At 44.0% G+C, this 17854-nt stretch overlaps 1 protein-coding gene and 1 non-coding gene across 8 annotated transcripts in view; one reads left to right on the forward strand and one right to left on the reverse strand.

Moving 5' to 3' along the window:
- The window catches only part of GATAD2A (GATA zinc finger domain containing 2A), a 110905-nt gene that overhangs the window by 58793 nt on the left and 34258 nt on the right, over positions 1–17854 (reverse strand). For 6 of the 7 annotated variants that reach the window (XM_036281716.1, XM_036281717.1, XM_036281712.1 and 3 more), the window contains exon 2: positions 3832–3919. The gene's annotated coding sequence lies outside the window, so the exon portion shown is untranslated. Of the gene's footprint in view, positions 1–3831; positions 3920–14648; positions 14780–17854 lie in introns of those variants that run through there. The other variant, XM_036281713.1, reaches the window with a different exon arrangement.
- Positions 16190–16295, forward strand: LOC118616586. Its single transcript, XR_004956583.1, has one exon. It is a non-coding gene; the product is annotated as a U6 spliceosomal RNA (small nuclear RNA).

Genomic DNA, 17854 nt, shown 5'->3' on the forward strand with positions numbered 1-17854 from the left:
TAAAATTTTCATTTTGCCTTTATGGTGTAGCTCACTAAAACATTTATACTCAAAATACTGTACTTAAAAGTCAAGTAAGCCCTGGCCGGTTTGGCTCAGCAGTTGGAGGGTCGGCCTGCGGTACAGAGAGACCCGGGTTCGGTTCCCGCTAAGGGCACGTACCTTGGTTGCAGTTTGTCCCCAGCCCTGGTTGGTCGTGTGGGTGGCAGCCACTCGATGTGTCCCTTCACGTCAATGTTTCTCTCTCTCTCTTCCTCTCTCTCCCTCCTGCTCTATCTGAACAAAAAATGGAAAAATGTCCTCAGGTGAGGATAAAAAAATAAAAAAAAAGTCAAGTAAAATAAACCTTGTCTGAGAGGTTAAGTCACCAACTTGAGTCACAACTGACATGCACATAGATTCATTTATTTCATTTTGCTTTGGTTTTTAGGGACTGCCACTTGCCCTTCGACATACTTTTATTTTATAATTATGTAAAACACACCCAGTGCTACACAGAAAGAAGCCCAGATAAGACTCCAGTAACCCCGTACCCTCTCATTCGTCCTCCCAGAGGTCACCATGTGGTTTGTTTACGGGTTATCCTTCCATTTTTAAAAAATTAAATACATATAAGCAAATACACGTATGTCTATATCCCCCCACATTTCCTTAGATAAAAGCACGCACACAACATCTTTTTTTTTTTTAATCCTCACCCGAGGACATATATTTTTTTGCAAAGATCTTTATTTTTATTTATTTATTTTATCTGAATTCAGACAGAGTGGGAGGAAGAGAGAGAGAGAGAGAGAGAGACATCAATGTGAGAGAGAGACATCAACTGGTTGCCACCCCCACGACCACAACCAGGGCTGGGGACTAACCGCAACCGAAGTACGCGCCCCCGACCAGAATTGAACCCGGAACTCTTTAGTCCGCAGGCCATCGCCCTAACTGCTGAGCCAAACCGGTCAGGGCACCCAAGGACATTTTTGCATGTATCTTCAGATAGAGCGGGAGGGACAGAGGGAAGAAAAGAGAGAGAAAGAGAAACATCGATGTGAGAGAGACACATCAAGTGGCTGCCACCCACACAACCCCAACTGGGGCCGGGGACAAACTGCAACTGAGGTACGTGCCCTAATCAGAAATGCAACTCGGGACTCTCACGTCCTCGGGAAGACACACTAACCACTGAGCAAAAACCGGCCAGGGCCACACTATATCTCTTTATCCTTCACCTTGTTCTTTTTTCCAGTTGTCATTTCACCCTAAAAATCCCGTCACCATGACATGTAGATCTCATCCTTACTTCACTGAGGGGTTCGACTCCACCCCCCTATCCATACCCAGCCCTAACTGACAAACACCTAAGTAATTTCTAGTTTTGCTTCTTCAGAGTACTGGAATGAATAGCCCTATCACAATCTGTATTTTTAACAGTGTATCTCTGGGATATATTTTTAGAAGTGGAATTGCTGGAGCAAAGAGTAAGCAATTCCCACTCAGAGGGGTTATGAACCACCCCCAAAACAATGTATGGTGGTGCCTGATTCCACCAAAAGAACAGTGTCTACCTCTGTGGAAAAAGGTCACAAATGTTGTTTTGACAAAGCTCTAACAACAATTATTAGTATTAGAGAGACTAAGCATCTTCCTTACCTTGGTTGGTTAAGGGTCATCTGCATTCCTCTTTCTGTGAACTGTCTGTTTTTCTATAAGTCACACCCATTTTTGATCCTGAACACCCAGCACAAATTTGCATACACAAATGTTCATAACAGCACTATTCACAATTGTCAAAAGGTGGAAACAGCCCAAATTCATCCCAAATGAATAAACAAAATGTGATCCATCTCTGCAATGAAATATTATGCAGCCATAAAGATAGATGAGCGAGATTCATGCTATAAAGTGATGAATCTCAAAAACATTACGCTGAGTAAATGAAATCAAACACACAAGGTCATATGTTGTATGACTCCACTGATATGAAATGTCCAGAACAAGCAAATCCATAGACACAGAAAATAGATTAGTGGTTGCCAGGGGCTGGGGGAGGGGAATGGAGAGTGACTACTGTATTAATGCAAATGGGGTTTCTTTTTGAGGTGATGAAAGTAGTCTGGAAACATATAGAGGTAATGGTTGTACTACTTATGAATACACCAAAAAAAGAAAAAGAAAAAATAAAATAATCACTGAAATGTATATTATAAATGGATGAACTGTATGGTATGCAAATTATATTTCAATTAAAACATTTTTGCCCAGCTGCTGTGGCTCAGTGGTTGACCACTGACCCCTGCACCAAGAGGTTGCCAGTTTGATTCCCAGGTTGTGGGCCATATCCCCAATGGGGGCCATGCAGAAAGCGGCCAATCGATGTTCTCTCTCATCCATGTTTCTATTTGTCTCCTTCTCCCTTCCTCTTTCTCTCTAAAATCAATAAAGAAGCCCTGGCCAGTTTGGCTCAGTGTTAAGAGCATCGGCCCGTGGACTGGAGAGGCCTGGGTTCGGTTCCCGCTAAGGGCACGTACCTTGGTTGCAGTTTGTCCCCGGCCCCAGTTGGGGTCGTGTGGGTGGCAGCCAGTCGATGTGTCTCTTTCACATCGATGTTTCTCTCTCTCTCTTCCTCCCTTTCTCTCCCTCCCACTCTATCTGAAGATAAATGCAAAAAAATGTCCTCAGGTGAGGATAAAAAATAAAATCAATAAAAAAATTTTTATTTATTTTTTAATTTTTTCAAAACACTTGTAAAACTTGTTTTTATTAGAATATTCTGGGCCCTGGCTAGGTAGCTCAGTTGGTTAAAGCATCGTCCCAATATGCCAAGGTTGTAGGTTCGATCCTCAGTCAGGACATATAGAAGAATCAACCAATGAATACATAAATAAGTAGGACAACTAATCAATGTTTCTCTCTCCCCCCACCTACCCCTTCCTTCTTCTCTTTCTCTAAAATCAACTTAAAATTATTTAAAAAAAAAAAAAATTCTGTAAATGTTTTCCTGACACGAGAATTACTTGACCATGCCCATATTTTCTTGCTATAGGCAGATTAAGAGCTGAAACCTACCAAAACTGATCTCTACACCCTCATCAAATGCCACACTCAGCCCAGCAGGTGTGATGCAGGTTAGGACATGTACCCCTCGGCAAGTCACCTGCCAGCTGGAATATGAGGAAGCAGCTGACCAACCCAGGAGAGGTCTCCACACTACCTCCAAGTCCTAGGACGACTCTAGGTTCTACATTCTTCCCCAGATACACAGCCTTTGACCAAAAAATTGCTGGCCAGGCCCTAATAGCAACAGACAAAATCCCACCTGAGTGGCAAGGTCTGCCTGCCAGGTCCAGAGAGCCCTTGACAGAGCCTGCACTTGATAGCTCTAAGCAGTAGGGGGTGGCTCAGTTTCCCCACAGACACAGGGTGAAATAAGGGCAATCAGCTCCAAGCACAGTGCAAGGTCCTACACTGCTAACAATGGTTAAGGAAAAATTCTACCATTTTGGTCAGCACTGGGAAATCACAGAAATGGCCAGAGGGCCAAGGCCACCACACTAGGATTATCCTCTGCCTCTGATCCTCACATAAGATCAGCTCATCCTATGTAGGCCAGGGCTTTTCAAGTGAGTGACCCCTGAGACACAAGGGGAGAACAAACAGAGGTTGGCAGGGCCTGGGTGGCCCCATGGAGACAGTTTTAGCTTATATTCCTGGAGGGACTTGATTCCTTCCATTTCGTCTAGGAAGTATCAGTTTCTGAAGCAACACTCGGTTTCAAATGTTCAGGAGCTAAATGAGTCAGAGCCTTCATTACACAGATACTAGAACCCAAGTACTCACCTGACTTCTGGGAATGAGACTCTGGTCCTACCAGCTGGCCATGGCAGCAGCTATGTAAAAGGCAACTTGCATCAACGTGCTTACCAACCTAAAGTGAAAGACAAAGAAAGAAACACTGAGTTTTCAAGGAAAGTTTCTAGAACAGTTTCTAGCAGTTTTAAATGCCTCCAACCCCTGTGATTACATGGTGAAATCTTAGATTTCAACCAGAGATCTGTCTCAGCTATCTTCCACAGGGGGCAGCTGAGGAAATTTCTATCAGTCTCTGACCTATGACCCAATGCACTACTAACCAACAAACACTAGCATGGTAGATGCTGTCTTCAACAATATGAGAGACATGAGATTGTACACAGCCAAACACCAATGTGCCAAACACTCAGAAAACAGTTCAAGATTTGGTTGTAACAGTATGACATTAACAGCAGAAACAGTAACACCCAGCATTTAATAGGTGCTTAATAATGAGTTCTAGGTACTATGCTAAAAAAAATCTCAGTATTTCTATAAATCCCCAGGACAATCTTAAAATCATACCCATTTTACAGATAAGGAATCTGATGTGTCCAATACTCAGGAACTTGGTCACCTAGGTCATCCTCTCCAGGTGCAAGTTCCCGAGCACAGAGCCCAGAGAAAACACCAACCATCCTGGGGACAGGCACACTTCACCTCCCAAACAGAGACAGCTTTACCTTTGTGGGGCAATTCAGAGCTTTACTCCAGGGATCATCTCCACAAAGCTAACACTACTGAAAGGAAAAGGTGCTGCCTGTTTTATAGACAGAAAAACTAAGGCTCAAAAATATTCGGGAACCCTCCTGAGATCAGAGAGACGGCTGACCCTAGGACTTCCTCTTCTTTGTGACATCAGACATCTAGGGCTTCAGGCACATGGGCTAAACCCAGTGAACCAACCAAATCCTGGACTCCTGGGCTGTGCTGTCAGTTTTAGCTTGCTGAGTGTTGTTAGTATCATCTCTGTTGTCATTCTTTGTGCCCACGTGACTACCAGAGCTTACTCTGAAACTTTATTATTTTTCTTTATTTTTATTATTATTATTTTTAATCCTCACCTGAGGATATTTTTCTGTTGACCATCAGACAGAGTGGGAGGGAGAGAAGGAGAGAGACATCGATGTGAGAGAGACACATCAACTGGTTGTGTCCTGCACGACCCGACCAAGGCCGGGACAAACCGCAACGGAGGTACGTGCCCTTGACAGGAATTGAATACAAGACTCATTGGTCCACGGGCCGACGCTCTAACCGCTGAGCCAAATGGACCAGGGCTTTATTTATGCTTTTAATCCTCACCTGAGGGTATTTTTCCATCTATCTTTAGATAGAGTGGGAGGGTGGGAAGAAGGGAAAGAAGGGGGAGAGGGGGAGAAACATCAATGTGAGAGAGAGAAGACATCGACCCGTTGCCTCCCGCACAACCCCAAACAGGGTTGGGGACCAAAACCACAACCGAGGTACATGCCCTCTATCGGAATCAAACTCGCAACTCTTTTACCCGCTGGCTGATGCTCTAACCACTGAGCAAACTGGCCAGGTAAAAACTTTTATTTAAACCGAGTTCACAGCAATTCATAACTCATGTTACAAACACTCCCATAGGAGAACTTGCAAGATAAGGAAATATCAGTGATATTTGGGCACCAAGGAGCACAGTGTCCTCCTCAGTGAGGTCCAGGGCAGAAAACATAGAGGATGCAGTTAATTCTAGTTCTTTCATACCTCCCAAGCAGTGGCCCCTCTCTGCCATGCAGGGAGGAAGGCTCAGAAACAGGGGCCCTGGGCTTTCCAGATACCTACTCTCTTTAGGATCAAAGTCAAAACACAAAAATAAGTGGTATTTCTACTCACCGGCAACAAACAACCAGAACTCAAAGCTTTAAAAAAAATTCATTTACAACAGCATAAATGTGAAATACTTAAGGATAAATTCTATTTTTTAAAATGTGCAAGAACTATAAACTAAAAGCTATAATAATACATCCTTGAGAAAAATAAAAGAAAAACTAAAACACTCTGGACATTTTCTGGAGGGTTAACTGGCAAGAAAGAAGGTCATCTTTTTTTTTTAATATTGATTTTTCTTTTTAGAGAGAGAGAAACATTGATGTGAGAGTGAAACATTGATCATACTGATTTTTTTTGGGGGGGGGGGTTAGAGAGAGAAGGCAAAGATAGAGAGAAACATCCATCGGCTGCCTTCTGCACACCCCCTATTGGGGATCGAGCCCACAACCTGGGCATGTGCCCTGACCAGGACTCAAACTGGGACCTCTCAGTCCATGGGACAATGCTCAGTCCACTGAATTACACTGGCCAGGCTGGAGTTCCCCTCTTGTTCAGACTACCCCACTATCCAGTACAACTAGAAATACTATTGATTCTGTCATCAAACATACCTGGGGTCCAACCAGTTTTCACACCTTCACTGGCCACACCATCCTCCCAGCTATGATAGAGGCCAGAAACTAGACCCCCTGCTTTCATCCTCAGCTTGAAACCCTCTGAAGGTCTGCATTCACTTAGAATGAAGCTCCAGACTCTCCTGGACTTGGAAGCACACCCACCAGCTACCTGCTTATCCTGCTCCAGCCATGCTGGCTTCCAGGCCATGACTCCAATACACCAGGCACCCTCCCACCTTGGGGTCTTTTTATGTTTTAAACAAAATCCTTGATACTTCATCATTTTAACAATCAATTCTGTAATTTGCAACCCAAATGGAAAAGGACCTTTGAAAATACAACTACCATATAAAAATCCCTAAATGTCAACAAATGCCCAGTCCATATTCAGTTCACACAACTTGTCAGAAATGTCTGCATAAAACCTATTCTAACAATAGTTGCCAGAGCATTTGTGCTAACTACTCCCTCTGTCTCGATCTCTCCCAACCCACTGATGACTGACCCCCTCCATGTATACCCAAGTTGTTACTCAAATGTCTCCCTTGCAGAGGCCCACCCTGCTGCTCACCCACAGCCCTAGCGTCTCTGTAAGCTCCACACAAGGCAGCTACTGTGTCTATAAACTTTCTCACCGGACAAAAACATAAATGCCACAAGGAAAGGGGTGTCTAGGTATACCTGATGTCTGTTTTATTCCAAGCACCTAGAACAGTGTCGGACACACATACCACGTAGCTGATAAATATTTATGGAATGAATGGGCCAGGACAGTTTAACATTGAAGAAGGAACCAATCTAAGGAGCAGGAGACTCTCAGATACAATAAGTATGAAACTCAAAAAGGAGCTGAAACCAAGCAGAGACCACTTAGCACCAAAAGAACTGGGAGCATTTCTCTAAAATAAACTATAATCGCTTTTCACCGGTACATCATTTGGACTATTTTGCTATCTACCCGCACTAGCTGGGTTTAGAGAGCTTTCACTATTTTTATTTCCAACCCATACATTTAAAACAGTATCAAGTAACCCTTAAGTACACAATTACCAACTCATAAGAGACTCTTCTGTTCCCTTGATAAATCATTATGGTTTGGCTTTGACCCTGCACCTGGGTACTCCACTTACACTTAGACACACACCCCCACACCAACTCTGAGACACACCCTAACACAATGATTTCCCAGTCTGAGAGAGATCACACGTGGTGAGAGGGCAGCCATGGTGATTTACATGAAATCAAGTCGCTGCACTTTGGGCAACAGAAGTCCTTTGTAGCCATTTCATCCTCTTGAGCTCAGGCAAGTAACATTGGCTCCCTTTTAACTTGAGGGGAGGAGCCTCAGCCAAACACAGACAGCTATCTGGGGAGCTCCAGTTCCGAGGAGATGCTCAGGTTGCAGCACCTGTGGTCAGCACAGGTACAAGTCTCTGGGACTGTGGGCACCTGACCAGGAAGCCTGGGCTCTCCAAGGCGCCCCCAGAGGGCACATCATCCCTGCCAGAGGGCCCTAGACCTTATGAAAGCTGAATACTTCTGGTCTCCTCCTACCATGGTCTGCACTAATCAAACACGCTATTGCTAAAAAAAAATTTTGTTTTGTTTTGTTTTGTTAATCCTCACTGGAGAATATTTTTCCATTGATTTTTTTTTTTTTTTTTAAGAGAAACTGGGGGAGGGAAGGGAATATCAATGTGAGAGAGACACAGCAGTTTGTTGCCTCCTGTACGACCCTGACCAGGGCTGGGGATCAAACTCGCAACCCAGGTACGTGCCCTTGACCCAAATCGAACCCATGACCCTTTTGTCTGTGGGCCAATGCTCTAACCACTGAACAAAACTGGCCAGGGCTCATTAAAATTCTTTAACTGTCTGCAATCAAGTATTTACCACCCTGGCTCAAATTCAAACCTGGGAACATGACATTAGGCAAAAAAACTCCGAAGTGAAACCCAACAATATATTCACATTCTCCCATCTCTAGGTCCACAAAGCCCACTTGTGTCCCATGCAATCCAAGTGCTCCTGAAAACAAAAGTCACCTAGACCCTTTCTGTCAACAGTCTTAGCAACTGTATCACCAAACTGTCAAGGAAGGGAACTCTCTGGCCAGCCATATCAAAAAGGGAGAACTTGAGCCCTGGCCAGTTTGGCTCAGCGGTTAGAGCGTCGGCCTGCGGTCCCGAGAGACCCGGGTTCAGTTCCCGCAAAGGGTACATACTTCAGTTGCAGTTTGTCCCCAGCCCTGGTTGGGTCTTGTGCGTGGCAACCACTTGTGTCCCTTTCACGTCGATGTTTCTCTCTCTCTCTCCCCCCCTCCCACTCTATCTGAACAAAAAAGGGAAAAAATGTCCTCGGGTGAGGATAAAAATAAATAAATAAAAAGGGAGAAGTTGAAGCAGAGCACGCATGGAGCATGTCGAGGAAGCCCAGGTCATACTGCTCCAACATGTGTTGGCTGGCTGGGGAAAGATTCACTTGTGCTGACGATTTGGTTTTCTCACCTGGGATCAGCCAACTACTGCATGGGCCTTTGTGGTGAACAGTGGGACACAGCCATGCTTGCCCAAGTGCTCACTGTCCACAGCTGCTTCTACAAAGCAGAGCTAAGTAGTAGCAACAGAGACAGTACAACCCCAAAAGCCAAAAATACTGACTATCTGATCCTTGAAAGCAGGAAGAAACTGCAACCCTGACAGGCTGAGCTGAGAGTATTAAAGGAACAGAGGTGACCCAGTCACAGTGGCATGCCTAAAACAAAATGTTAGGACATAAGCATGCCAAAGAGGTGCTCTGGCTCTATACTGGCCCCAGAGGACAAAGTGGTACTGCTCTCCCCAAGGCATGAAGCCTCATTAACCTGCAGAGCAGGAGAGAGTATGACTCGGCAGATTAAATGCAAAGAGCCAGCCCCATGTGGGCCACGGAGCCTACAGTGAGGCCACACAAGCCCATCCTTGGCAACCAGAGCTGGCCTGTCTTCACTATCAAGCTAAGACGTCCACTGGGGTAACAGCCAGTATGTGCTCTCCAGGGCCGTGGTCTGTCCCTGGCTATCCTCCCTCAGCCATAGTAACCACAGCCTCACTGAAGGACAGATCATTCATTCCCTGCATTGCACCAATGAGGCCATTCCTAAAGCCCCTTAAAACCCCTCAAATGCTAGCAACACCTCACTGTGAATTTCAAGGCTCTGCCTGCTTTAGGCCCAGGTGATCCTATGAAAGTCATATGGCATACACATGTACACACACACCACGCTCCTGGCTCCAACCATACTGGTCTTCTCTCAATTCTTCACAACCATCACATCTACCTGCCTCTACCACCAGACCTTTGCACATGTTGTTCCCACCATTGGGTAAGCCCTTCCTCCCACACATCCTCAGACACAAGCACCTATTATTCAGGACCTCTCTGCCTGACTAGCTGTTCTTAGCCATCCCAAAGGATTAAAGCCCCATCACTTGGCACACCTGAAACTTGACACCTGACATCATCAAGCATCCCACTAGGGTTCTCTTCCCCAAATACTCTCCAAGAGAAAGGGCTGTCGCTCACCTCCATATCCAATGCTCAACAAAACACACAGGAGAAAATGAGGAAATGGAATCCTCCCTGGTTTATAAATACCTAACCACAATGTTTCTACCACGGACTTGAGTCAAAAACATAATATAAACTCTATCCAGAAAGAAGCAACATGGAGACAGGCAAGGACACAGCTCACCACAGCCAAGGGGAAAGCTCTCTGCCTCCTTGCACAGAGCTGTTTGGAGAATATCAGTAGGAGGTTCCAGAGGCCTGTAGGGCCTTACATCTTGAAGGGCTTCCCCCATCACTGCTGAGATGTGTAAGCTACACCTCAGTGCCCATGAGCCCATATCCTGCACTCCCTCCTCCTTTCTTAACCCACCCTTAAACACCCAGCCAGTCCTTCCAACAAATCCTTGTCCTCTCCGAGTCCTGACTCTTCCAAACCCCTCTTTTCTCCTGGGCATACCAGGAGTCTCTCGCTTTCACACCACCAAACCATCCCAAATGTTCCAGTACTTCATCTTGATGAATCACTAACTGTAGGAGCCCACCTGGCCCCTTGGGCCTCAGGACCATCCTGAGGACCAAGTGACAGGCCCTGGCACCAGGCAGGTTCTCAAACAGACACAACTAGCTCTTACTTCTACTACTGTGTTTAATGCTGTTCCTAAAAGTATTGACTCCTTTCAGCGTTTCCACCCTTGCTCCCCAGCAGCTAACCAGGTAAGTCCACAAAGCAGTTCAAAACTTCAGATCTAGGACAAAGGAGGCGAGAATAAAGAATGGGGTAAAGACAGCCTATTCAATAAGTGGTTTTGGGAAAACTGGACAGACACATTCAAAAAAATGAAACTAGACCACCTTCTCACACCATATACAAGAATACACACAAAAGATTAAAAACTTAAATGTAAGACCCGAAACCATGTAATTCCTAGAAGAAAATATAGGCAGAAAACTCTTGACATTGCTCTCAGTAATTTTTGTTGTTGTTAATCCTCAACTGAGGATATTTTTCCATGGATTTTTAGAGTGGAAGAGAGGAAGAGGGAGAGAGAAAGAAAGAGAGAGAGAAAAAAAAACATTAATGTGAGAGACACTTCAATTGGATGACTCCCGAACAACCCCAACCAGAGCTGGAGATTGAACCCGCAACCCAGGTACACGCCCTTGATGGGAACTGAACCCGCAACCCAACACTCTAACCACTGAGCAAAACTGGCCAGGGGCTCTCAGTAATATTTTTATTGACATATCTCCATAGGTAAGGGAAACAAAAGAAAAAAATAAACAAATGGAACTACATTTTAAAAAAAAATTTTTTCTTTATTGATTTTAAGAGAGAGAGGAAGGGAGAGGGAGAGAGAGAGAAACATCAATGAGAAAGAACATCGAGCCCTGGCCGGTTTGGCTCAGCGGTTAGAGCATCGGCCTGCGGTCCTGAGAGACCCAGGTTCGGTTCCCGCTAAGGGCATGTACCTCGGTTGCAGTTTGTCCCTGGCCCTGGTTGGGTAGAGTGAGTGGCAGCCACTCGATGTGCCCCTTTCACATCGATGTTTCTCTCTCTTCCTCTCTTTCCCTCCCACTCTATCTGAACAAAAAAAAAAGGAAAAATGTCCTCAGGTGAGGATTAAAAAAAAAAAAGAAAGAACATCGATTGGCCGTCTCCTGCATGCCCCCCACTGGGGTTTTGGCCCACAACCTGGGCATGTGCCCTGACTAGGAATCAAACTGGGACCTCTCAGTCCGTGGAATGACACTCAATCCACTGAGCCGCTTGGGCCAGGCCACATAGAAATACATTAAACTACATAGTTTTTGCCCAGCAAAGGAAACCATCAACAAAATGAAAAGACAACCTACCAATTGGGAGGTTGTCATTAGCCAATGATACATCCAATAAGGGGTTAATATGCAAAATTTATAAAGAACTCATACAACTTAACACCAAAAAAGAAATAACCCAAATAAAAAATATGCAGAAGACCTGAAAAGACATTTCTCCAAAGAGGACATACAGATGGCCAAAAGACATGAAAACATGCTCACCAGAGAAATACATATTAAAACCACAATGAGCTACCACCCCACACCTGTCATCAATAAATCAATACATCAACAAACAACAAGTGTTCTAGAGGATGTGGGGAAAAGAGAAGCCCTGTGCATTGTTGGTGGGATTGCAAACTGGTGCAGCCACTACAGAAAACAGTATAGAGGTTCCCACCAAATTAAAAACAGATCCACCATCTGACCCAGCAATCCCACTTCTTGTTATTTATCTGAAGGAACACAAAATACTAATTTGAAAACATACATGCATTCCTATGTTCACTGAAGCATTATTTACAATAGCCAATGGAAGCAACCTAAGTGCCCATCAATAGACATTGGATAAATGTGGTACATATATACAATGAAATATTACTCAGACATTAAAAAAAGAAAAGAAAGAAAGAAATCTTATCATTTGCAACAATATGGATTGACCTAGAGAATATTATGCAAAGTGAAATAAGTCAGACAGAGAAAGACAAATACCATATTTCCCTTATACATGGAATCTAAAGAATATAAATAAACAAACAAAACAGAAACAGACTCATAGATACAGAGAACAAACTAATGGTTGCCAGATAGGAGGGGGTGGTGAGGGACTGGGTGAAAAAGGTGTAGGGAATAAGAAATGTAATTAGTAGTTACAAAATAGTCATGGGATATAAAGTACAGGTTAGGAAATACAGTAAAATCTCAATTTTGCAGATCTCAATTTAATGGACTTCGGATTTAATGAACAAAATTTCTGGTCTATATGTCATATGTGAAAATTAACACCCTGTTAATTTTAAAATGCTTTTAATCAAGATTTGCTTATAATTAAATTAACAAGTTATTTTTTGTTATTAATTTACTGTTATTTTAAACCGATTTTAGCAAATAGGCATACTGGAAGAAAAACACTAGTAATTTTGTCAACATAAATAAATATTACATATCTATAACTACAGTCTGCTTATTTAAATACAAGAGTTACTTCTCATAAACAATGTTCAGCAAATGATTAGCATGTAATCACAGTGCATCGCTGTTGGTAATTGGTTCTGTTGCTGCATGGCGTGACTTTCTGAAGCAGTTTTAATGCAGGCAGGCCCATGTTCTGACATGCTCTAAGCCACACCCCAATCGTTTGCATTTGTTTACTCATGGTGACTGGTGAATACACTCATTTACTAGACCTAATCAGTATAAATTTAAAATCACTAATACATATAAAAAACTTTTCTATGAAATTAAACTTTCATACATACTTAATTTTAATTTACACATATGTGTCTACATTAGTAAAAACAGGTTAACTTGTCAATTTTTTAACATATGCATTCGGAAAGCCTACTTTATTACCTAACAGACTTATGGCCTTAACAGACACCCTCTCACCCAAATTAGTCCATTACATCAAGGTTTTACTGTATAGTCAATAATACTGTAATAATTATATGGTGCCAGGTGGGTACTAGACTTATCAGGGGAATCACTTCTTAAATTATATAAATGTCTAACCACTATATTGTATACCTGAAACTAATACAAAGTAATAATAAATGTCAACTGTAACTGAAAAGTAAAATAAACTTCAGATAAACCCCCATATTTAAAATGTCTAGGAACCCTGGCTGGTTTGGCTCAGCAGTTTTAGAGCATCAGCCCATGGACCAAAGGGTTTGATTCTGGTCAAGGGCATATACCTGGTTTGTTCCTCCCTCCCTATCAAACATCAATGCGGACCCTGGCCGGTTTGGCTCAGCGGTTGGATCGTCGGCCTGCAGTCCATAGAGACTGGGGTTCGGTTCCCGCTGAGGGCATGTACCTCGGTTGCAGTTTGTCCCCTGCCCTGGTTGGGTTGTGTGGGTGGCAACCACTCGATGTGTCCCTTTCGCATCGATGTTTCTCTCTCTCTCCCACTCTATCTGAACAAAATATCAAAAAATGTCCTCGGGTGAGGATTTAAAAAAAAAAAATCAATGCGGGGAAAAACTATATATATCCCTCTCCCCTCGGGTGAAGATTAATAATAAAATGTCCAGGAATCCAGGAATCAAATGTCCACATCTAGAACAGTGTGAGGCTTTGGGAAGTGTTGGAAGTGTTTAGTACTGAGGATGTGTGGTAGGTTACATACAATATTAAAGGACATCCTGAAGAAAATGTCAAAAGGAACAAAAGAGGAAATAACGCCCTGGCCGGTTTGGCTCAGCAGTTAGAGCGTCAACCTGTGGTCCAGAGAGACCCGGGTTCGGTTCCCGCTAAGGGCACTTACCTCGGTTGCAGTTTGTCCCCGGCCCTGGTTGGGTCATGCAGGTGGCAGCCACTCGATGTGTCCCTTTCACGTTGATGTTCCTTTCTCTCTCTCTCCCTCCCACTCTATCTGAACGAAAAATGGAAAAAAATGTCCTCGGGTGAGGATAAAAAAATTATTTAAGCCCTGGCTGGTATGGCTCAGCGGTTAGGGCGTAGGCCTGTGGTCCAGAGAGACCTGGGTTCGGTTCTCGCTAAGGGCATGTACCTCGATTACAGTTTGTCCCCGGCCCTGGTTGGGTCATGCGGGTGGCAACCACTCGATGTGTCCCTTTCACATCCATGGTTCTCTCTCTCTCTTCCTCTCTCTCCCTCCCGCTCTATCTGAACAAAATATCAAAACATGTCCTCGGGTGAGGATTAAAAAAAAATTTTTTTTTTAAAAAGGAAAGACTTCTCTGTTAATAACAACCTAGGAACCATTGGCTACCATTTTGTGTACATGCCACATTAAGGAAATTCTCTGACAAATAGCCACAGGAAAACAAGGAATACCTCTGATCTATGAGCTGAACACTAGAGCAGAGAAGACCTCAGATGTTCCTGGACTCTGCTCTCCAAAGTCCTCTGAAGACTCCAGAAATCCTGTGTCATCCCACCAAGATGGAAGAAATACATCCAGGCCTCACCCCTGTAGGGACCAAAGAACACTCACGGAACCTCTGTGCTCCAACACTCCCAAGATGATGTTACAATGAACCTTCTAGAACCACACATATCCTTTTTTCTTTTTTTTTTTTATCCTCACCTGAGGACATTCTTCCATTTTTTTGTTCAGATAGAGTGGGAGGAGAGAGAAGAAGAGAGAAAGAGAAACATCGACATGAAAGGGACACATCGAGTGGCTGCCACCCGCACAACCCAACCAGGGCCGGGGACAAACTGCAACCAAGGTACACACCCTTAGCGGGAACCGAACCGAACCTGGGTCTCTCTGGACCGCAGGCCAACGCTCTAACCACTGAGTAACCTGGCCAGGGCTATCCTTTTTTCTTAAATCCCACAGTATGTAGCACAAAGTAGGCCATAAAATATGAATACCTTCATTCCTTTCTCCCTAAGTTAACTCTTGGAGGATAAAATGATGCTCTCATGGGAGGATATTTCTGAATTCAAAAAGGTTCCATTTTTTATTGTATTAAAATATACCCATAGACACAGACAACAGTATGGTGGTTACCAGAGGGAAGGGAGGATAGGGGGAGTAGTAGTAAAAAGTAATGTGGGTCAAATATATGGAAATGGAAAGAGATCTTACTTTGGGTGGTAGACACACAGTGCAATATTCAGATCATGTATCATAGAAATCTACACCTGTAACCTATATATTTTTGTTGACTAATGTCACCCAAAAACATTAAAAAATATACATAAAATTTACCATCTTGGCCTAAAATAGTGTATAGTTAGTGGCGTTAAGTTTATCCACAATGTTGTACAATCATCCCCACCATTCATCTCTAGAATCTTTTCACCTTGGGAAACTGCAACACTATACCCATTAAACACTAGCTCCCCATTCCTCCACCCCCAGCCCCTGGCACCCAACATTCCACTTTCTGCCTCTATGAATCTGACTACTCTAGGACCTCATATAAGTGGGATCATACAGTATTTGTTCCTTTGTGTCTAGCTTATTTCACTTAGCACAATATGTAAAGGTAGAAACAAACACATTTTAACCCCTTGGGGCCAAAGTAGGCACAGAACAAAGCCCTGGTATACCCACAGCCAAAATGGCTCTAGAACCCTGCTTCCCAGACCAGTATGTCCCTGACACCCTCCACTATGAACCAGTGCTTCCCACCACTCCCCAAATAAATTGCACAAAAAGACAGTGGCAATGGAAAGCCTCAGAATGGTGAGATAGAGCAGCATCAAATGTTATGCCTTGGATGCACTTCAAGTGCGCGGTCTCACCCCAGCTCTTACCTCTCATAGCACTCTGTCTCCCTGGACACACCTTTTCCATCTCATACCCATAAACCAGTGAGTCAAAAAGTGCCCATCAGGTGAACAGTAAAGATGACTAACTTGTGCTCGCTTCGGCAGCACATATACTAAAATTGGAACGATACAGAGTAGATTAGCATGGCCCTGCTCAAGGATGGCATGCAAATTCGTGAAGCGTTCCATATTTTTTAATGGAGTACTATGCAGCTGTAAGAAAGAAAGATCTCTTATGCTTTGAGATGACATGGAGGGACCTGGAAAGTACCATCCTAAGTGAAACAAGCCTAGCAGAAAAAGACAAATACCACATGATCTCACTTATTTGTGGAATATAATGAACATAACAGTCTGAGGAATAGGGTAGACCCAGAAATATGGAAGTAGGGTACAGACTGACAACCCTCACAAGAGGGGGTGGTGGGGGGAGGGAAGAGATAAACAACAGAACTTATATGCACGTATGCATAACCAATGGACATGGATAACAAAGCCGGGGGCGGGGTGGGAGGGGATGGGGAGGAGGGTGTCAATGGGGTAAAAAAGGAGAAACATCTGCAACAAAAATAAAATTAAAAATTAAAATTAAAAAAAAAGATGACTAACTTGTCCTGTGAACAAATTTTTCCTAAAAATGGAAGCCAGATATATCACAACTCAACCCAAACCTATTCCCTGGAGCACCTGGGCTAGACGTGGGACCTTTATACAGGTACACCAGGGGACTGAGTTCTGAGCTTCTAACATGTCCAACTTGAAACAAGAGAGACCGAGACAACTAGCCCAAATGGCCCCCTACCAATGCACATCACTGAAAAGGAAAAAAGTGAATCTCACTCAAGCTCTGAGCACCAAGCCCACCTATCTTGTGAGGCAGAACCAGGCCCAGGCCCTATCCAGGCCCATGGATTCTGCACAGAAAACAGCAACACCAAGGAACCCCATACAAGGTATGCACTCACAGAGGGAGGGGCATTTCATTGCTCATTGTTTCAAATAGGAAATCCCAGAGCACCACAATTATCTCTAGTTCAGATGCTCCTGAAGAGAATAGATTAAGGGAGCAAAAATGACAGCCTGGGGTCCCTTGCCTAGTTTGGTTTGGGGTCTCCTTTGTAAGAAAGTGGTCTCCTTTGCAAAAATATATGTCTCTGAGTGACCTGTGACTGGAATACATGCCAAGAGCCCTCCTGAGACAACTAACAAGGAGGGAGGTTGGGGAGGGGGCAGCTGAGTCTCCAGAACCAGTCAAAACAGGAAAACTTGGGAGTGAGGATCACAAGCCCCACCTGCAGAAGACATTGCCTCCACTGTAGCTGGTGGCCAACAGGAGGTTCCAGTGCCAACCACCTCCTGTGCCATCCAGCCTTCCATGAGACACCATCCAGGGAGCCCCCATGTTGTATGGCATCTCAACCAACTGGGTTGTGCTTATTTTCATTTATTTATTTTCAAGAAATAAATCCGCCAGCCATTCCATTCTTGTGGCAAGTTTTCCTGAGTTTGTTTTTAAAGAAGCAACACCTTATTATGCAGGTAAACTCTGGAAAGGCAAGAATCCTTTCAGCAATGGACAGGGTGTTCTCCACTGCCTCTGAGGAGTTCCGTGCCCTGGCCACAGGTGCCATGTGCTGTCTCAATCCAAGTCTACACAGCCTCAGGACTCTATGTGCCATGAGAACAGAAGCAAAGCCACCACCTGAACATCTCCATGCAGTAAAACAGCCCTTATTCTGCAGGTCACTTCCTCA

This window comes from Molossus molossus, unplaced genomic scaffold (genome assembly GCF_014108415.1).
Source record: "Molossus molossus isolate mMolMol1 unplaced genomic scaffold, mMolMol1.p scaffold_m16_p_4, whole genome shotgun sequence".
Lineage (NCBI taxonomy): Eukaryota > Metazoa > Chordata > Mammalia > Chiroptera > Molossidae > Molossus > Molossus molossus.